At 37.0% G+C, this 22,822-nt stretch overlaps 1 long non-coding RNA gene across 10 annotated transcripts in view; it reads left to right on the plus strand.

Moving 5' to 3' along the window:
* LOC122237988 overlaps positions 1–22,822 on the plus strand; it is a 177,042-nt gene that overhangs the window by 131,999 nt on the left and 22,221 nt on the right. For all 10 annotated transcript variants that reach the window (XR_006216849.1, XR_006216854.1, XR_006216847.1 and 7 more), the window contains one exon: positions 973–1,115. This is a non-coding gene — a long non-coding RNA (uncharacterized LOC122237988). The remainder of the gene's footprint in view (positions 1–972; positions 1,116–22,822) is intronic.

Consider the following 22,822-nt stretch of genomic DNA (forward strand, 5'->3'; position numbering starts at 1 on the left):
ATTATATCCTTTCTACAACTAGTTGTTCCTGAAACAAAGTTTATACATTTTTGTTTTAGAAAGATGCTGACCCTCAGTTAAAATTTTATTTATAGAAATGTAAATTTAAAAATCTCCCTGTAAGACATTTTCCATGCTTAAAAGTTTTGATAACTTTTAATCTTTCTCTCCTTCACTCTTGCTCAGTATATAACTTAGGTTTGATGGCCAAATGCTCTTGTCACCTCAAAGGGGCTTGACTGCTGCTCGTTCTTGAGAGCTCTATTGGTTCTACTGAGCCATGACTCAGAGGTCATTTGTCATTTGGTAAGGACTCTGCTGTCCTCCCTAGAGAGAGAGAGAGAGGGATCTGTCCTGAAGAGTGAGTTCCTTGCCTGTCTGCCCTGTCAGAATTCAGAAATACAGTGGCTGTAACTTCTGTTCCAGAGAGGATACCTGGAAAAGAGTGTCACACACAATTAGCATTGGATCAAGTTTCCTTGTCACAGCCCTGGATTTTAGTTTGGGTGAAGGTTGTCGCTGCATAGCCAGAATCTGGGCAATTTAGAGCCCTCTGAAGGAAAATACTTCAATTTATAAAAGATGGGTGGGGCGCCCGGGTGGCTCAGTCTATTAAGCGTCTGACTGGCTCAGGTCATGATCTCCTGGTTTGTGAGATTGAGCCCCGCATTGGGCTCACTGCTGTCAGTGCAGAGCCCCCTTGGGATCCTCTGTCGCCCCCCCCCCCACTCCATCCTCTCCTGCTTACATGTGCACACTTTCTTTCAAAAATAAATAAACATTAAACAAGTGTATGGTCATAAATTCCTACTAAAATGGTGATTAGTTTTATTAGATATATTTTTCTATAATTCATAAATTTGGTACAGTATCACTCCACAGTTAATAACTTTATTACTTTTTCATTAGAAAAGTGATTATTTACTTCAAAGTGCACTTTAATTAATTGATTTATATTATCCCTCATTTCAGAAAGAATTCCAAGTGGCTTACAGGAAATGTTACAATGAGATAAATAAAATACAAACATGAATGGAAAAGAGAGAGGAAAAGAAGATGAAGTACAAGGAAAAGAAGCTGTAATGCACGTAGAATAATCTACATATAAATTTAAGGTAACACTTTATTCAGTCCTAAATAAAATTAGAAAATCACATTTTCCTTATGAAACAAAACTGATTCAGAACTATTTTTATTAAAATAATTCATATTTTAAATTAGATGATATCACTCTGTATGTTTAATAAAAGTATATATAATTAAAGTGATCTTTAGTCTGTCATGCTTTTCCAAAGTGTAGAGAAAGTCACAGCATAGAAGATATATCATATTGACTTAAGGTTACCAGAATTTTCTTATTTTATTTTTTTTAAGTAATTGCTATACCCAGCGTGGGGCTTGAACTCACCACCCCAAGATCAAGTATACGTGCTTTCCTGACTGAGCCAACCAGTTGTCCCTTACCAGAATTTTAATGAGTATGTTAACTATAGTCATGGTCAAAAATATCTGAGAACATGGAACCATTCTGTATTATAAATACTTTCAGTATTCCAATGCATTTTTCATGTTGAAATGAAAATATACGGTTTCAATATATATATTGTTCTATATTTCATACTGATTGTTTTACATGTGCACATATTTTGAATAACAAAATTCTTCTGTCAGCGAAGAATTAAGAAGAAAATGTGATGCCACCACCATAGCAATATCTTTGGGAGCACTTTACAAATTTAAATCCTCCTCCCAAATAAAGACAAAAACAATATAAAAAATAAAATTACAACCAAATGACATAAAAATTATGTTTATGGCTATACACATTACGTTTAGGTTTTAAAATTTATTTTATAAAAATAAATAATTCTAGTTTTCACTAATGTCAAGAAACAAGAATAAAACTCTCCCCCAGTGGGGAATTTTAATGGAAACAATTTTAAAAGAAAGAAAGAATGAGGTTTAATTTTTTTTTCTCACCAGATATCTAATCTACTTATTCCTTTAGTTTAAAATTTTTGACATCACATACTTTGTTCTTTTTTTAAAGAATTTTTAATGTTTATTTATTTTTGAGAAAGAGAGAGAGACAGAGTGAGAGTGGGGAGGGCAGAGAGAGAGAGGAGACACAGAATCTGAAGCAGGCTCCAGGCTCCGAGCTGTCAGCACAGAGCCCAATGTGGGGCTCAAACTCATGGACCGTAAGATCATGAACTGAACCAAAGTCAGACACTAAACTGACTGAGCCACCCAGGTGCCCCAATTAAAAAAATTTTTTTTAATGTTTATTGTTTTTTTAAAATGTTTATTTTTCAGAGAGAGAGAGAGAGAGAGTTGGATTGCAAGATGGGGAGGGGCAGAGAGAGAGGGAAACACAGAATCTGAAGCAGGCTCCAAGTTGTCAGCACAGAGCCCCATGCGGGGTTGGAACTCACGAACCATGAGATCATGACCTGAGCCAAAGTCAGACACTAAACAGACTGAGCCACTCAGGTGCCCCACACTTTGTTCTTTTATTTATTTTTTTAATTTTTATTAAAAAAAATTTTTTTTTGATGTTTTTTATTTATTTTTGAGACAGAGAGAGATAGAACATGAACAGGGGAGGGGCAGAAAGAGAGGGAGACACAGAATCCGAAGCAGGTTCCAGGCTCCGAGCTGTCAGCACAGAGCCCGACGTGGGGCTCGAACCCACAGACCGTGAGATCATGACCTGAGCCGAAGTCGGACGCTTAACCGACTGAGCCACCCAGGCGCCCCCACACTTTGTTCTTTTAAATAAAACATAATTAAAAGTAGGTCTAGTCACAATAAATGAGAGAAATACATGTGTATTGAATTCTACACATGAGTTATTTCATTGTTTCTGGGTACAATGAGTAATAAGAAACTCTTATGGCACAAATCTTGCACCTATATATGAGGGCTGTACAATTCAAAGCATTTAAGTATTGTAGTGGATGACTGCCTTAAAAAATAAAAAAAAAGGGAAAACATAGGTTAGAGGACTGCTAATAAAAAAACAAACCCATAGTATCTATTTCTATAAGAATAGTCCTTCTGCAAAGGGAGAAAACCTGTTTGAAGTCTCAAAGGAAGTCATGCAAGATGGGTGCATGACTGTGGGACAAAGAAAGCGTGGTGTCTACATGAAATAAGCATTTAAGGGAGAATATGAAATGTAATGGGAGCCAGCTCTAGCTACCGCAGGAAATTCTAAGATCAGCACTGGGCCCGATACTGAATGACCGGCTAAGGAGAAGAAAGGACTTGCTTTAAAGAGCCACCTTCAGCTTCAGTTACCTTATTCCTAGAGTTTATACATCAAAATAAACTAGGTTCTTGTAGGGACGTGGGAATCAGTATAAAATAAATATCCTTCATATTAGGGACTGAACAACTTTAAATTCTGTTTCATAGAAAGCTCTGGAAGTTCTACATGCGTGCATGTGTGTGTGTGTGTGTGTGTGTGTGTGTGTGTGTGTTTTAAACCACTATTCCTATGCACAGACATTATAATATCATAAGGAATTCTTTGTGAAATGTTGGATAAAGAATAGGGATAGTTAAAGTGGAAAAAGTGCAAGGTTCCCAGGAAAATTTGCCTTCTGATTGAGAGGAAAATGAATTCATTTATTTTTGGTAAGCAAATATCTTTCAAATGTCTCATCAGGGTTGCATTCAGGAGGTAAAATGAGAAAATGTTGATTTCATCAGTATAAAAAAAGAACAGTAGTGTCACTAGCTCCTCATTTCATGACGAAGGCCAAACCTAAGTGACAGGCATTTGAGAAGACGGGTTCTGAACATGACCTTGTACCACACACACTGTATGGCAGAGGAAGAACCACATTTCACTAGACGTATTAATTTTAAGCAGAGGTGAACCCCCTCCCCCCCATCAGTTCAGCATAAGCACACAAAAAATGTCTATAGTTATTTTTATGTTATAGAATATTAACTTGACAATGTAAATGTTAGGACAAATAGTTACTCCATACAGTGCTTCACTGCTATGGCACCATTAAATGCATGGTTTACTCCAACTACAGAAACCTTCGTGAGTCGTGATTTATCATTTAAATATATCTTCAAAGATGTTGATTTCAGTTCACTGTTTCTTTATGTGGTGAAGATTGAGGAAAAAGGATTTGTGACATTCAAAAACACTATCTGCATGTTTGGTAAACTTGGGAAGTCAGAAAACCACACAGAAGGCTTAACTTTCAGGCATGCTTTGGGCCTCTGCATTTTCATCCGAAAGTTCTCATTTGGTCTACTTAGCCATCATACACTCACAGGAACACAACTGAATACAAACAAGCAGCAAAAGCTACTAGACATAAACCTCCTCTCGTTGTTTCCACCCTCCTGCCTGAGCTGGCAAGAGCCTTCTGGGAGGGTGGGGGTGGGGGTGGTGGCCGCTCCATCCTTGGTGGGGAAAAGCCAGGGAAGGAGTGCGTGGCAGGGGGCGGTGTCTGACATAGTTCTTAGCAGTACGGGATGATGGTCTGAGGGAATGTTTGAGGTGGGGAATACAGCTATGTTACTAGGACAGGCCACATTAATTCTCACCGGCAGACAGTCTTCCACTGTGAGTGTGAATTAAAACCAAATATGGGATATGTTTTTGATTATCAGAATGCAAGAGGAGTTAAGGGGCGAAAGCACCTAGTAGTAATTCAGTTAAAGTGAGGGAGCCTGGTGAAGTAAGAGGGAAAGTGAATATTTCACCTGATTCTAACACATTTAATTTGTCTTTCAACTACTACACAAAGATAATTATTTCAGACAATAGAACATTCTGTTTCAGTCTCTGGTTAGGCCCTGCCATTGGATTTTTTTCCTCCCCCCTAGGCTTAACAAGAATCAGTCATAGCAGTAATTTCCTCTGAAAAAGAAATCCTATCAGGCCCATGTCTGGGTCTGTGGAGTTGACGGATTGCTTCTTTTTTTATAGAGCCAAATCATTTTTGTAGGAATCAGTTTTCAAGTGTATAAATTTCAGTTTGGAAATTATTTCTCGCAATATTTGCTTTCAGTAATTCTTTTTTTAACATTAATTAGCTGAATAAATCCACCAAGGAACACAAAGTGTTTCTGCAAAATAATACGATAATTTGGATTGAAAATGTGATTGGATACTGGGAAGAAATAAAAGAAACAAAAGGACCACAAAAGGAATAACTCTGTTATAGCTATTCAAATATGGGATGAAATATACTTATACTTCCTTCTGTTTGATCTAATATATCTAATTTTTCATCCCATTTTCCCTTTCTATCCCTCTATCCTCTCTCAATTTAGACAGTGTCTCCTCTGTTTATTTGTTACAAAGATTTCAGTTGTGACTCACAGTTAGAGTAAATGCTGACAGTTTACCCAAAAACTTTCAATAACTGAGATAAATTTCAACACTAACAAAAAGTAAGCCTTTCCCTGCTACTATGTTTTTGATCAACATGAAAGGTGCAGTCAGGCCTCTTTTGTATAGGCCAACAGATTTTCATTGCTGTGATATTTATATTTTGGTCATTTGTATTTTTATTAGGCATTTGTAAGTACAAAAATTCGATCAAATGGAGAAATGGACCATGTTCATATAAATGGATATATCCTTAACTAGGCGACGAGAAATGGTCTTTGCCTCCTTGAGGGGAAGTTTAACAATATTTTACATCAAGAATAACTTTAGTTCAATTATCAGTCAGGGGTGCTCTTTGAGTTGTTGGGTGGTAACAGAGTTTAATAGTGCAGATACATTACCCATTACATCCCAGCATCAGATGCATTGGGAATGCACAAAAAGAGCTGTGTGTGATCAAGCAGAGAGAACACTGGCACTGGAATTCCCTGATCTTGGTTTGGGTTCTGGTTTGCCCCTTAAAACTGGTAAGGTCTTGTTGGAGTAAGCCAGTTTGTCCCTCTGGGCTCCACTTTTCTTAGGTGTTTAGTGGGGATAATCACTTATACCTTATAGGTATTTTGTGTGGGATTAGGTATCACAATGCACATCACTGGATTGTTATGAATTTTACTATGTGGGAGTTGAATCTGTGCCTCCGTGCGCATCTACCCCAAAGAACTCTTCCCAAGGCAAATAAGAACACAGTGGGATTGTGAGTGAACTCCGATGTTGAAAGTGGATTATCAAAATGGAAACGTGAAGTTCTAAAGTGTAGCTTTTGGAGCTTTGCCTCTAAGCTTAGCAGCAATGACAGATATAATAGTAATAACAAAGACCAAAAAATTATAGGAACTAATGATATTTTAGGGGCACCTGACTCAGTTAACCGTCTGACTTCAGCTCAGGTCGTGATCTTGCAGTTTGTGGGTTTGAGCCCCATGTTGAGCTCTGTGCTGACAGTTCAGAGCCCGGAGCCTGCTTCAGATTCTGTGTCTTCCTCTCTCTCTCTGCCCTCTCCTGCTCATACTCTGTCTCTCTCTCTCTCAAAAAATAAACATTAAAAAATATTTAAAATGGTATATTTTTAAAATAAATTACTGCCTTTGAAAGAAAGTCTAACTTTTTTCCGTATACATCTATAAACAAAAGCTGGTAAGGAACATCTGATTTGAACTGAATTCTTCTTAAGTTTCCCCTTATAGGAAATTGTGTTTGAAGTTCCTTAAAAAAGGAAAGCTCAGGGTGCCTGGCTGGCTCAGTCGGTGGAGCATGTAGTTCTCCATCTTGGGTTGCGAGTTCGAGCCACATGTTGGATGTAGAGATTACTTAAAAGTAAAAAAATCTTTAAAAAAAGGAAGGCTCAGTTCTAAGTCTTACATAGAAAACATGTCAATAACTTCTCCCTCCCTCTCTCTCTCTCTCTCTCTCTATATATATATATATGTATTTTTTTTTTTTTGAGAGAGAGAGAGAGGGGGGGTGCAAGTGAGCAAGGGGAAGAGAGAGTGAATCCAAGGAAGGGCAGAGGGAGACAGAGAGAGAGGGAGAGGGAAAGAAAGAGAGAGAGAGAGAGAGAAAGTAGGGCTCACCTGAAGTGAGCCCCAAAACGGGGCTCGCGTTCACCTGAAGCGGGGCTTAAGCACACACAGTGTGGGACTCGAACTTAACAAACTGTTAGATCAAGACCTGAGCCAAAGTCAGATGCTTAAAGACTGAGATACCCAGGTGCCCCAAAACATGTCAATAACTTCTATAAAATTATCACTTCCTCCTCTTTTAGCACTTATTAAATTGAATTATAATTGTTTTCACATGCCCGACATTTCTACCAGACTGTGAATTGTATTGACCAGAGATATGAATGGTAGGAAGAAGGAAGGAAAAAGGAAGATTCCCCTTCCTCATTAATTTAAGGAACATCTGATTTGAACTGAATTCTTCTTAAGTTTCCCCTTATAGGAAATGATGTTCACTTAATTTATGGAGTACTTTTTAAGTGTCAGGGTTTGGGTGTGTAAAGTAACAGCAAAAAAATGACTCTGGTTTCAGAGAATCTAGTCTAGCAGGACATACTGGTAAATGAAATAGGAGGCAGCTAGTTCAAGTGCTGGCAGATGAACATATATAGAGGGTGTTTGGAGAGTGGCACTTATAAAGGACTTTGCTGGGAGATAAAATTTGAGATAACTACCACGTGGGCTGAAATGAAGTTGGGGAGTTATAGTCTAGCCAAGGGAAAAAGTGGTCTGAAAACACAGAAGCTACATCTGTGCTAGATCTAGATCAAGACCATCAGGTCTATCTAGATCAAGCTATGGAGTCTGAATTTTATATTTAGAGTTTCAAGAAGGTACTAAAGGAATTTGAGTTCAGGAGTGACATGATTGAAATTGAACGGTCTAAAAAATTAGTCTGCCATCAGAGGGAGTAATAGATGGAAGGAGGTGGGAATTGGGGAGGTGAGAGGGAAGATAAGGGGGCTGAATCTGGGCTATGCAATGATTAGACTAAGAAATGAAGTAAGGAGATAGTAGTAGAAATGGGGAATGTATACAGATTTGAGTGATTAAGGAGGTAGAAAAATATGGGATAATTGGGATGATTGATAAGTGATTTAAAAGAGTCCAGGATGGCTACTAAGAGTTTTGCTTGAACAAGTGTGTCATGGTGCCAGTAATTAAAGAGGTTTTAGGGAAAAGATAGTTGAATTTGGGACATATTGACAAATTGAGTCGGAGGGGCCCCTGGGTGGCTCAGTGGGTTAAGCGTCTGACTCCTGGTTTGGGCTCAGATCATGATCTCACGGTCAGTGAATTTGAGCCCTCAGTCGGGTTCCGGGCTGACAGCGCAGAGCCTGCTTGGAATTCTCTCTCTCTCTCTCCCTCTCTCTCTGCCGCTCCCCTGGTCATTCTCCCTTCCCAAATAAATAAATAAACTTAAGCAAACAAACCGAGTGTGAGATGCTCATAGGACATCCAGGAGATGTGTAGCAGGCAGTGGAATGTGTGAATCTACAGTTGAACCATCCAATAGCAATATAATGCAAACCGTGTATATAATTTAAATTTTTCTAATAGTCAGTAGGGATATTTATGTATAGATTTTGTGTCGATATATTTTCATTCCTATGGGATAAAAGCCCAGGAGAGTAATTTCTGGGTAACTGTATATTTGGTTTTTAAAGACATTGCCAAACTGTTTTCTAGAGTGGCTGCGCCATTTTGCCTTGCCATCAGCAACATACGAGAGTTTCAATTAATCAGCATCGTTGCCTACACTGGGTATGGTCACTTTAAAAAAAATTTTTTTTGTTTTAACTATTTATTTTTGAGAGACAGAGCGCAAGCAGGGGGGGTGGGCAGAGAGAGAGAGGGAGACACAATCTGAAGCAGGCTCCAGGCTCTGAGCTGTCAGCACAGAGCCCTATGTGGGGCTTGAACCCATGAACTGCAAGATCACGACCCGAGCCAAAGTTGGATACTTAACCGACTGAGCCACCCAGGCACTCCTTGTTTTGTTTTTTAAGCCATTCTGTTGTGTGTGTAGTGATATCTTATTACAGATTTAATTTACATTCCCTTAACGACTAATGATGTTGAGTGTCTTCTTGTGTGCCTGGTTGCCAACATGCAACTTCTTTGGCCAAATGTTCACATTTTTGGCATACTTTGGGGGTGCGGGATTTTGTGTTTTTATTCTTCAGTTTTGAGAATTTTATAAATTCTGGATACGAATCCTTTGTTATATATGTGATTTGCAAATATTTTTTGCCAGTTTGTAGATTGTCTTTTCATTGTTCAACTAGTCTTTCACAGGGTTAAAGTTTTACATTTTGATGAGGTCTATTAATTTAGTCTTTTATGGATTGTGCCTTTGGTGTAATATATAATAACTCCTTACCTAATTTTAGGTCATGAGGATTGTCTCCTGTGTTTCTGCTAAATTTTATAGTTTTATGTTTTATACAAATTTCTATTTGTGATGTATGTTTTACATTTAGATGTAGATCTAAGCTAATTTTTGAGGTTTAGATTGAGGTTCATTTTCTGCATGTGTATGTTCAATGGTTTAAACACCATTTTTTGGAGAGCACCTGGGTAGCTCAATTGGTTAAGCTTCCAACTTCAGCTTAGGCCATGATCTCCCGGTTCTTGGGTTTGAGCCCTGCATTGGGCTCTGTGCTGACAGCTCAGAGCCTGGAGCCTGCTTCAGATTCTGTTCTCTCTCTGTCCCTCTCCTGCTTGCACTCTGTCTCTCTCTCGCTCAAAAACAATAAACATTTAAAAAAAATAATAAACACCATTTTTTAAGGATTTGCCATGTTATCTTCTTCTTTTTTTTTTTTTTTACATATTTTTGTTTAAATTCTAGTTAATTAACATATGATGTAATATTGATTTCAGGAATAGAATTTAATGATTCCTCACTTAAATAAAACACCCTGTATTCATCCTAACAAGTGCCCATTTAGCCCATCTCCCACCCACCTCCCTCCATCAACCCTCAGTTTGTTCTCTATCATTGAGTCTCTTATGGTTTGCCTTCCCTTCTCTCTTTTTTTCCCCCTTTCCATATGTTCATGTGTTTTGTTTCTTAAATTGCACATATGAGTGAAAGCATATGGCATTTGCCTTTCTCTGACTTATTTTGCCTAGCATAATACATTTTAACTCCATCCATGACATTACAAATGGCCAAGATTTCATTCTTTTTGATGGCTGAGTAGTATTCCATTGTATATATATGTACCACATCTTCTTTATCCATTCACTAGTCAATGGACATTTGGGCTCTTTCCATAGTTCGACTATTGTTCAAAATGTTGCTGTAAACATCAGGGTATGTGTACCCCTTCAAATCTGTATTTTTATATCCTTTGGGTAAATACTAGGTAGTGCACTTATTTTTAACTTTTTGAGGAACCTCCATACTGTTTTCCAGAGTGGCTGTGCCAGTTTGCATTCCCACCAACAATGTAAGAGGATTCCCCTTTCTATGCATCCTTGCCAACATCTTCAATGCCATTTTTTGAAAATACTATTCTATTCCATGATTTGCCTTTGTATTGTAAAAAAAAGTTAAGTATATTTGATGTTTTTCTCTTTCTGGACTCTCTCTCTATTTTTAAAGTTTATTTTGAGAGAGGGAGAGAGAGTACATGGGAGAGCTGGGGAGTGGCAGAGAGAGACAATCCCAAGGAGGCTTTGTGCTGCCAGGATGAGTGTGAGGCTCAGTCTCACGAACCTTGAGATCATGACCTGAACCAAAAGCAGGAGTCAGATGCTTAACCCATTGAGCCACCCAGAGGTCCCTGGACTCTATATTTTCCATGTTTTTCTTCAGTTTTATTTATTTAAGTAATCTCTACACCCCACGTGAGGCTCTAACTCATGACCCAGAGATCAAGAGTTCTATTGAAAATGTCTGTCATTTCACCAATACCATACTTCCCTGATAACTGTAGCTTCATAGTAAGTGTTAAAATTGGAGGTGTGATTCTTCCAAATATATTCTTAAAAAAATTATTTAGATTTTTCTGGGTACTTGTTATATTTGGCTTTTCAATATCTACAAAAGTCCTTATGGGATATTGACTAGAATTCTGTTAAACATATATGTCAATTAAGGGAGAACATCTAAATCGATGTCTTACATATATATTGAATCTTCCAATCCATAAACAAGGTATGTCTCTTTATTTGTTTTGGCCTTTGATTTTTTCTGTAGCATTTGTAGTTTTCATCATATGGATCCTAATTATGCTTTATTAGGTTTATGCTTAAGTATTTTTTTTTTGAAGATACCATGAATGGTATTGTTTTTTTTTTTAATTTAGTTTTTAATTATTCATTGCTGGTACATAGAAATAAGACTGATTTATTTAATTAAATAGTTCATTTTAATATAATTGTAGATTCACATGCAACAGTAGGAAATAATACATGTATCCTTACTTAGTTTCATTGTGTATGGATATACACATATTTATCCATTCATCTGTTGACAAACATTTGGATTAGTTCCACTTCTTTACCATGGTGAACAATACTGCTAATTACTATTTGTTTACAAGATTTGTGGGAACATATATTTTTATTTTTCCTGGTATATACCTAGGATTGAAATTGCTGAGTCTCATGGCAACTATGTATTTCACTTCTGAAGAACTGCCAAACTCTTTTCCACAGGTGGCTAAGACATTTTACATTCCTGTGAACAGAGTGCAAGTGTTCTAATTTCCTCATATCCATACCAACACTTGTTATTTTCCGCCCTTTGATTCCAGTCATCCATCCTAGTGGGTGTGAAGTAGTATCTTATTGTGGCTTTGATTTAAATTTCCCTAATGATTAATGTTGTTGAACATTTGTCCTGTACTTGTTGCCATTTATATGTATTCTTTGAAGAAATTTCCTCCAAGTCCTTTGCCTATTTTTTAATTGACTTGTTTGTCTTTTTGTTGTTGAGTTGTAACGTATTTACATCTTCTGGATATTAAGTCCTTATTAGGTATAAAATTTACAAATATTTTCTGTACATTGCCGTTTCACTTTATTGATAATATCCTTTGTTGCACAAAAGTTTTTTTTTTTTTATTTTGATGAAGTCCAGTTTATCTCTTTTTTCTTTTGTTGCTCATGCTTTTGGTGTTAAATCTAAGAATTTATATTCATTGCTAAATCTGAATTCATAAAGACTTACTCCTATTAAAAGATTTGCTCCTTTTATTTTTTTATTTTTAAGTTTATTTATTTATCTTTGAGAGAGAGAGAGAGAGAGAGAGAGCATGTGCAAGAGCAGGGGAGGGGCAGAGAGAGAGGGGGAGAGAAAGAAATCCTAAGCAGGCTCTGCACTGTCAGTGCAGAGCCCCATGAGGGCTTGAACTCACGAACTGTGAGATCATGACCTGAGCTGAAATCAAGAGTCAGACCCTTAATCAAGAGCCACCTAGGCACCCCAGCATTTACTCATTTTAAAAGAAACTTCTAGTTTCATTGTTCATTTTGAGCTAATATTTTTGCCTATGGAGTGAGATTCAAGTCCAATTTCATTCTTTTCCATGTAGTTAGCCAATTATCCCAGCACAATTTGTTGAAGAGACTATTCTCTCCCCGTTGAATGGTCTTGTCAAAAATCTGGACACTCAATTCTTATATTTCTATACGAATTTGAGGATCACCTTTTTCATTTCTTAAAAAAAAGCCATGGAGATTTTAACAGATTTTACTGAATCTATAGATCAATTTGGGCAGTATTGCTGTATCAAAAAATGTTAAGTATTCCAATCTACAGACACAGATGTCTTCCATATATTTATGTTTTTAAAAATTACTTTAAATAATATTTTTGTTAGTTTAGTGTACAGGACTTGTTCTCCCCTTCTAGTCTCTTGTTTAAGTTTATTCCTAAGTATTATATTTGTTTTGATATTTCTGCAAATGGAATTATTTTCTTAATTTCATTTTTGGATTGTTCATGGCTAGTGATGGAAACATAACTGACTTATGTGTCTTGAATCCTACAACTTTGCTGACCTGGTTTCTGAGCTCTAATAATTGTTCTGTGGATTTTTTTCTTTCTTAAAAATTCCCAGGATAGTTAACATACCGTGTTGCTTTCAGGTGTACAATATAGTGATTCAACAATTCCACACAGCATTACTCAGTGCTCATCATGAGAAGTGTACTTTTAATCCCCCTTGCCTATTTCACCCATCTTTCAACCCACCATCTATTTTGCAGATCTATTTATTTATTTATTTATTTATTTATTTATTTATTTAATTTATTTTTTTAATATGAAATTTATGGTCAAATTGGTTTCATACAACACCCAGTGCTTATCCCAACAGTTGCCCTCCTCAATGCCCATCACCCACTTTTCCCTCCCTCCCACCACCCCATCAACCCTCAGTTTATTCTCAGTTTTTAAGAGTCTCTTATGGTTTGGCTCCCTCCCTCTCTAACTTTTTTTTTTCCTTCCCCTCCCCCATGGTCTTCTGTTAAGTTTCTCAGGATCCACATAAGAGTGAAAATATATGGTATCTCTCTTTCTCTGTATGACTTATTTCACTTAGCATAACACTCTCCAGTTCCATTGTAGAATTTTTTAAGTGATTGTCTATATGTAAGGTCCTGTCATCTTTGAATGAAAATAGATGCCTTTTTTAAAATTGCCTAATTGTTCTGGCTAAAATCTGTCATAAAATGTTTACTGGAAATAGTGAGAATGGATATCCATTTCTTGTTCCTGATAAAGGGAGAAGATATCCAATCTTTCACCATTAGGTATAATGAGAGTTGTGTAATTTTTTGTAGACGAAATTTATAAGGTTGAGAAATTTCCTTTTAATTTCTGTTTGTGAGTTTTTGTAATCCATAATGAAAAGAATTTTGCCAGATGCTTTTACTACATCTATTGAGATAATCTTGTGCTTTTATTTCTTTATTCTACTAATACGGTGTATTATGTTAATTGATTTTCACATGTTAAACCAACTTTGTATTCCTGAGCTACATCCCACTTCTCCTGGTGTGTAATCTTCTTAATGTGCTATTGGCTTCAGTTTGTTAGTATTTTGTTGATGATTTTTGGCTCTATATGCATAAGGGATTTGATCTATAGTTTTCTTATGATGTCTTGGGGGTCAGAATAATACAGTCCTAATATAATGAACTAGAAAGGGTTTTTCCTCCTCTACTACATTGTGGATGAGTTTAAGAAGGATTGGTATTAATTCTTCTTTAAATGTTTGATAAAGTTTACCAGTAAGCCATCTGTTCCTGGGCTTTTTTTTTATTGGAAATTTTTTGATTAATGATTTAATCTCTTTGCTCATAATAGGTCTTTTTATATTTTCTATTTGTTCTGTATGTTTTTAAGAATTTGTTCATTCATCCAGATTATCTAATTTATTAGCATACAATCATTCATTGTATTTATTTTCTTAAATTAAAAAAAATTTTATGTTTATTCATTTTTGAGAGACAGGTAGAGACAGAGCGAGAGTGCGGGAGGGGCACAGAGAGAGGGAGACACAAAATCCAAAGCAAGCTCTAGGCTCTGAACTGTCAGCACAGAGCCCAACACAGGGATTGAACTCACGAACTGTGAGAACATGACCTGAGCTAAAGTTGGATGCTTAACTGAATGAGCCACCCAGGCGCCCCTCATTGTGTTTATTTTCAATTCTTTTTATTTCTGTAAGTTCAGTAGTAATGTCCTCACTTTCATTCCTAATTTTAATTTGAGTCTTATCTCTTTTTATTGGTCTAGCCGAAGGTTTGTCAATTTTGTTAACTTTTGTTAACTAAAAGAGCCAACTTTTAGTTTCATTGATTTTCTATATTATTTTTCTGTTCTCTATTCATGAGGGAAATGGTTCCATAGTGTTTCTTGTAATATCTTTTTTTGGTTCTTGTATCAGGTAGTTCTGGGCTCATTCAATCAGTTAGGAGAGAGAGGCAAACCAAGAAATAGACTCTTAACTATAGAGAACAAACTGATGGTTACTAGAAGGGAGCTGGGTGTGGGGAATGGGCTAAATTGATGGGGATTAAGGAGGGCACTTGTGATGAGCTCCAGATGATGTGATATATGGAAATGTTGAATCACTATATTGTAGACCTGAAACTAATATTACACAGTATGCTAACTAACTGGATTTTAAATTAAAAAATCAGTTAGGAAATGGTACCCCTTTTATTTTCGATAAGAGTCTGTAATGTGGACAGTTGTATACCCGGTATATCTCAAAGCCTTTGGTATTCAGCTTAAGATCAGATCCATACATGTGCAGTTCAAGATAAAGTCTAGGAGTTCATGCACAAATCTATTGGGTTACTCTCCTGACTTCCTTCTCCTTATCCAGCTCCACAACACATTCAGTTTCTAGAGTTCACTTCTCTTGGTCACTTTGTAAAAATACTGGGTTTTAGTTATGTGTACCACTGCATATTTCCACACCTATGTCTGCTCCCATGGCCAAGGGAGAGAATGAGAAAAAAAATGCAGAGCATTTCCCCCACTCTTTTACCAGTGGAGATGCCCTTTTTATTTCCTTGGACCAGAAACTGATAGCTTCTCTTGAAATTCTATTTGCCCCCAGTGTGCAGTTCTTTTTTTTTTTTTTTTTCCCCAGTTTTATTTATTTGAGTAATCTCTACACCCCATGTGGGGCTCTAACTCACAACCCAGAGATCAAGAGTTGAATGTTCTTCTGACTCAGCCAGCCAGGCACCTCGCCCCTCAGTGTGCAGTTCTAGGTTTCTGGCTACATATCCAAGACAGGAGATACCAGAGGAAAAAAGAAGTAGAAAACTCATCTCTAGTTCAGTGGTACTTTGAGTTCTGATTTCTTCGGCTGCTCATTCATCTGCCCAAGGTTATTAGTTGCTTGAGTAGGCTTACATCACCTAGAATGGAACCAGACTCCTTTTCACTTATTTTAATTATTTTGTTTCTGATAATTCTTTACGGTGGTAGTGATGAAGAGGATGGCTGCAGGTTAGAGAGAAGCAGATGTGGGAAGGGGAAATAAAGAACCTTTGCTCCCTTTTCTTCCTATTCCAAATTCCACTGACTTTTATTCTACATTTAAAAGAGGCCCTTGCAAAGCCAGCATGTATATAAGACAATCTAATTTATGTTTTAGAAATATTTTTTTCCTTTGTTGTATTGAGAAGGTACAGCTAGGGGAAGGAAAACCAAGAGTGAAAGAAGGTGAGATTTTCCCTGGTTCTTGTTTGAAAGAGAAGTTACATTTGGGTATAAGATTATTTTGGTCTCTATTTTGACCCTATCATTCTGACCCTAAGAATGTTTGACTGTATTTCGTCAAAAACAAAGACATAAATAAATTTGCAATGTAAGTATTTTCTGAAGCAAACTCAAATAAGCCAAATTAATTACTTTATCTTTTTTTTTTAAATGGAGATGTTAAATGTGTCCTTTATTTACATTTCAACTTTATTATGCTGAAATTATTTCATAGACATAAATCTTTTCCTTATAAAGTATACAGGGAAGGTTTGTTTCTTCTTTTTAGGTTCTGATATCATTTTTTTTAAAGTAGGCTTCATGCCCAGCACAGAGCCCAATGTGGGGCTTGAACTCATGCCTGTGAGATCATGACCTGAGTTGTGATCAAGAGTTGGGTGCTTAACTGACTGAGCCACCCAGGCACCCCTGATAGCAATTTTTTGAGAACCATTTTGTTAAGAATTAAGTTGGAGCAGAGGACTAGCTAATCTAATTATTTCCCTATGATTTTTGAAATTTGGTATGATTTATACTATTTGTTTTAGATAGTATAGTACTTAAATTGTGGTGAAACTTGTCATTTTAACTACTTTAAAGGTACAACTTAGTGAAATTTAGTACATTAATAATGTTGTGGACCATTACAAACTATATCAGTTATTTTAGGGGCCTGGGTGGCTCAGTCAGCTCAGAGTCTGACTCTTGATTTTTGCTCAGGTCATGGTCTCACAGTGTGAGACCAAGCCCCACTTTGGGCTTCTTGCTGGACATGCAAACTGCTTGGGATTCCTTGTCTTCCTCTGCCTTTGCCCCTCTCTTGCTTTGTGCATGCACTGTCTCACTTTTTCTCTCTCTCACAAGAAAAAAAAAAATATCAATTTTAGTAATAAACTTTCTCTATTCAATAATTTTTTACCAAATTAAATTGTTTAAGATTTATAGATCAAATTTTTCTTTTGTACAGATTAATCATTATTAGTTTAACTCTGTGTTTATTATCATTACTATCTAGAGTGTAGTATTTTAAAATTAATAAAAGACAGTTTATGGTTATTTTGTAAGTAACCCATGAAAAATTGTGAGCCAGTTGCTCTGGATTGTTTTCACTTTTTCTATTTCTGGTATCTGGCCTATTACAGTGTTATACTAATTCTTTACTAGTGATGATTGAATGCAGAGACTACTAAAGTGGCCATGATCTTAAGGAAGCATATAGCAGATACTGGGGCTAAAATAGTAAGATTAAAATATCTTTGGGGCGCCTGGGTGGCTTAGTCAGTTGGGCGTCCGACTTCAACTCAGGTCACGATCTCGCGGTCCGTGAGTTCGAGCCCTGCGTCCGGCTCTGGGCTGACAGCTCAGAGCCTGGAGCCCGCTTCAGATTCTGTGTCTCCCTCTCTCTCTGACCCTCCCCCGTTCATGCTCTGTCTCAAAAATAAATAAACGTTAAAAAAAAAATTAAAAAAAAAATATCTTTGAAGTCAATGACATAGACTAAAACTCTAAGGGAAATAATGGCTTCAAAACATTTTGGTTTTGGTTTCAGCACCATGTTGGTAAGGTATTATCAATGTTGGGGTTTATTTCCTGTGAAAACTAGCATTTCGTAGTTTTGGAGTCTAGCTGCAAACTGCAGTAGCTCTGGAGAATTTATAGTAGTTGGAGTAAAGATAACAAAGATTATCAAGTACTGAGGCTTAACTTTTATTGTTTTGTAAATTATTGCATACACAATTTTGTATTTTTAAAAAATTTTTTCTTTCTTTCTTTCTTTCTTTCTTTCTTTCTTTCTTTCTTTCTTTCTTCTTATTTATTTTTTAAATTTACATCCAAGTTAGTTAGCTTATTGCAACAGTGATTTCAGGAGTAGATTTCTTAATGTTCCTTACCCATTTAGCCCCCCCCCACACCCCCTCCAGTAACCCTCTGTTTGTTCTCCATATTTAAGAGTCTCTTATGTTTTGTCCCCTCCCTGTTTTTATATTATTTATGCTTCTCTTCCCTTACGTTCATCTGTTTTGTCTCTTAAAATCCTCATATGAGTGAAGTCATATATTTGTCTTTCTCTGACTAATTTCACTTAGCATAATACCCTCTAGTTTCATCTACATAGTTGCAAATGACAAGATTTCATTCTTCTTGATTGCCGAGTAATACTCCATTGTGTGTGTATGTGTGTGTGTGTGTGTGTGTGTGTGTGTGTATGTACACATATATATACATATACGTATACATATATATGTGTGTGTGTATATATATATATATATATATATATCTCACATCTTCTATATCCACTCCATCCATCAGTGTAAATATTGGGGTGCACGTGCCCCTTCAAAACAGCATACCTGTATCCCTTAGATAAAGACCTAGTAGTGCAATTTTTGGTAGTTCTATTTTTAATTTTTTGAGGAATCTCCATACTGTTTTCTAGAGTGGCTGCACCAGTTTGCATTCCCACCAGCAGTACAAAAGAGATCCTCTTTCTCCGCATCCCTGCCAAATCTGTTGCCTGAGTTGTTAATGTAGCCATTCTGACAGGTGTGAGGTGGTATCTCATTGTGATTTTGATTTGTATTTCTCTGATGATGAGTGATGTTGAGCATTGTTTCATGTGTCAGCTGGCCATCTGGATGTCTTCTTTGGAGAAGTGCCTATTCATGTCTTTTGCCCATTTCTTCACTGGATTATTCGTTTTTTGGGTGTTGAGTTTGATAAGTTCTTTATAGATTTTTGGATACTAACCCTTTACCTGATGTGTCATTTGCAAATATCTTCTCCCATTCTGTCAGTTGCCTTTTAGTTTTGCTGATTGTTTCCTTCACTGTGCAGAAGCTTTTTATTTTGATGAGGTCCCAGTAGTTCATTTTTGCTTTTGTTTCCCTTGCCTCTGGAGACATGTTGAGTAAGAAGTTGCTGTGGCCATGTATTTTAATATATATAAAACAATGGTGTACATATTTATTTTAATTACAAAAAAAGTTTTACAATGTATGTTTTTATTGCAGTGCATCTTCTTGGGAATCCTGAAGTAAAGTCTTATGTCACAACCCAAACACTGTATTTCAAGACTCAATCCTAAAACAGAAAGGTCAACATTATCTAATAATCTTGGTATTTAATATTTATGTTTTATTCAGCCATAAAAACTGAGAACCAATGTTTATTTACTCATTCAACAAATAAGTCTGATCATCTTTTGTTTGTAAAGATACTGCTTAAAATAAGTTGAACAGGAGAGTGAATGAGACAGCATTCAAGATCCATGTTGTCATAACGCTCATATTTTGAAGGGAAGAAGACAGACAGTAAATTAAAGCTAAAATTTTAGGTAATAGTAAATTCTATAAGAGAAATAAAACAATCATTTGATAATAGTGGCTGGAGAGGATATTCACATTAGATTAGGTGTCTAGAGATGACATTTCTTGATATAGAGCTGAAACCTGGAAAGAATGCTGGGAAGAAGGAAAGCAACTTCAAAAGCTTTGAATTGGGAAGAGGTTTGGTGAACTTGAGGAATACAAAGAAGGCCAGCTTGTAGGGCTGGATCATAGAGAGAAATAGGAAGAGTGAGATGTGCTGAGGTAGGAGAAATAGACTGGTAGAGATCATAAGAGGCCATTTAGGCAAGAAAAAGATATTTGTGAATGGTTCTAAATGCAAAGGGAAGTCACTGGTGGGTTTCAAGGGACTTACCATTATCTGTTTTACATTGTAGAAAGATTGCTCTATAGGGAACAGAGTTTAGGGGTTCTAGAGAAAAAAGAAAGGGCTACTGTAGTACTATCAGCAAAAGATGACAATGACATGGGCACAGGTGGTAACAGCAGAGCTGGAGAGAAGGGACAGATAAAGAGGGTCTTTTTGAGGAAAGTAAAGCTGGCCAGTTGAAGAAGTATGTGTTTAGGTGATGTAGAATGGATAAAGGATAGAAGGAAGTCAAGGATGTCTTAGAGGAATTTTGCTTGAACAAATGGTTGGAAGAGATGCCCGTAAATCTAGGCATCTCTTGATAAGTTTGTTGTGAAGGGGTCAGAAAAATGAAGTAATAATTGGAAGGTAATGTAAGTTCAAAGGAGGTGTTGTTGGTTGTTTTGTTTGTTTGTTTTTTTTTTTTTTGAGGGCAAAACAAAGACTAAGTACTTTATTTTTTAAAATTTTATTTTTATTTTTATTTTTTTTAATTTACACCCAAATTACTTAGCATATAGTGCCACAATGATTTCAGGAGTAGATTCCTTAATGCCCCTTACCCATTTAGCCCATGCCCCCTCCCACAACCCCTCCAGTAACCCTCAGTTTGTTCTCCATATTTATGAGTTTCTTATGTTTTGTCCCCCTCCCTGTTTTTATATTATTTTTGTTTCCCTTCCCTTATGTTCATCTGTTTTGTCTCTTAAAGTCCTCATATGAGTGAAGTCATATGATATTTGTCTTTCTCTGACTGACTAATTTCACTTAGCATAATACCCTCCAGTTCTATCCACATAGTTGCAAATGGCAAGATTCCATTCTTTTTGATTGCTGAGTAATACTCCATTGTGTATATATATATATATATATATATATATATATATATATATATACACACACACACACACCACATCTTCTTTATCCATTCATCCATCGATGGACATTTGGGCTCTTTCCATACTTTAGCTATTATTGATAGTGCTGCTATAAACATGGGGGTGCATGTGTCCCTTCGAAACAGCACACCTGTATCCCTTGGATAAATGCCTAGTAGTGCAATTGCTGGGTAGTAGGGTAGTTCCATTTTTAGTTTTTTGAGGACCCTCCAGACTGTTTTCCAGAGTGGCTGCACCAGCTTGTATTCCCGAGGAGGTGTTGTTTTTTAATGGTATATTTGTATGTTTGTTGGATTATCCAGTAGAGAGAAAGAGTCTAGTGACTTATGGAGAATCACAGGGTAATTGCCAGCTTGAATTTCTTGAATATGGGAAGAGGGGATGAAATCCAGAAAGTAAGGGGAGGGGCTGGCATTTTAAGCATTGGGGAACTTTTTTTTCCCTCCATTGAATTAGAGGAAGGCAGACAATGTGAGTGTAGATGTAGATAAGTTAATAAAGTTGGTGTTAGGAAGTTGAGGGAGTTCCCATCTGATTGCTACTGTTTTGTCAGGGAAGAATGAAATGAGTTCATGAGCTGTGGAGGGGAGGGGGGCTTGCGGAGTAAGAAGATCTGAAATTTGCCTCAAATGGGAAATGCAGTAGGATTCCTGGGCACTGGTGAGTGCTCTTCATAAATTTAGAGAAAGACCCATCTGCATGACTGTTGATTTTCTTCAAGAACATTCAGCCACAGAGGTGCAGAGAAGGTGGGCAAATTGAGTTTACCCAGCATCGGGGTGTAATTAAATGAGAAAGAGGGAGAGGGACAAAAAAAAGAGTTAAAGGCAAATTGATGGTCACAGTCATCCATGGAATGTAGCCTGGGAGAGGTAAGAAATGAGGATGTGAGATGATGGAAATGGAAAACCCTTTGCTTTTCTCCACTCAGTTGAATAATCGCTGGCACTGGAGATGGAAAAGGAGAACAGCAGGGAAGGGAGGCATGCCTAAAACGTGGGAGCTTGACACTGAGATGTTTTTTGCTGTGGTATATTTATTAGTGATGTCAAGGTCAGAGTGACAGCATTGGACATGATGAATGGGTTTCAACAGAGGAAAACACTGGTGAGAAGATCTAAGAACTGAGAAGGTAAAGGATTAAGAAAGCCAGTGCTTTCCATAAAATGCCCCCCAGTGAAAAAATACTCTGGGCAGTTCTGTCCAAAACTGAAACAGTCACTCTGGCCACACAACCAAATGATCTCTTCTTCCATCATTTACCCCAATGATTTTGATCATTGAACTCAATGTTGGCGTCTTTATCCGGGCTTGGAGCAGTGCTGTTTGAAGTGTGCGCACCTAGTGTGCTCAGAGCATGTTGCTTCCTTATAACCAGTCCCTCAAGTCAGCATTCCCAGGGAAAAGTTTACCAGCTATAGCCCTCAAGACCTAACCACAACAGAGTTAATTTTAAAATTTCAAACCCCAGCACAAGATGTGCTGTATACAAATAAGGAATTGGGTGCCGATCTCCAGCTTTTCTCTAGGAGAATTACTTAAGTATTTAACTTAACACATTCTCATTTGAGTAACTGCCAGGCTACGGTAGGTTGTAGCAAGGGGTATTTATTACAGCATGCCTTGAATAGTACTTGAAAAGAAGGTTTTGTCAGCATTTACAGTATGTGAAGGTCAGTAAAGTTATCTGACATTTTTGAAAACTCTTGAGATTCTTTGTTCTGTCTCCCAGTGTAATGCAGAAAAATAAAACAATAATTAGAATCTGGGGAGTTAGAATATTATGTATGTAGTGACAGTTGTTGGAAAAATATAAATATTGTTCCCCTGTTTACCAGTAAGGGTACATCATTTCACAGTGCTTTATCCTAACAGGAAGGATTGCAGGCATGGAGGGAACAGCACATGTTTATGGCAGGCCCACCGTGGGCTGGGCATGAACAAAGCTAAAGACCCTGCCCCTGGGGCTGTACATTTTGGTGGGAGAAGGCAGACAATACGAAATACATATTCAGTATGTTAAAGTGGGTAGTTGCTATGAGAAAAGGAAGGAGAGTAAGAA

This window comes from Panthera tigris, chromosome B1, assembly GCF_018350195.1.
Source record: "Panthera tigris isolate Pti1 chromosome B1, P.tigris_Pti1_mat1.1, whole genome shotgun sequence".
NCBI classification, from domain to species: Eukaryota; Metazoa; Chordata; class Mammalia; order Carnivora; family Felidae; genus Panthera; species Panthera tigris.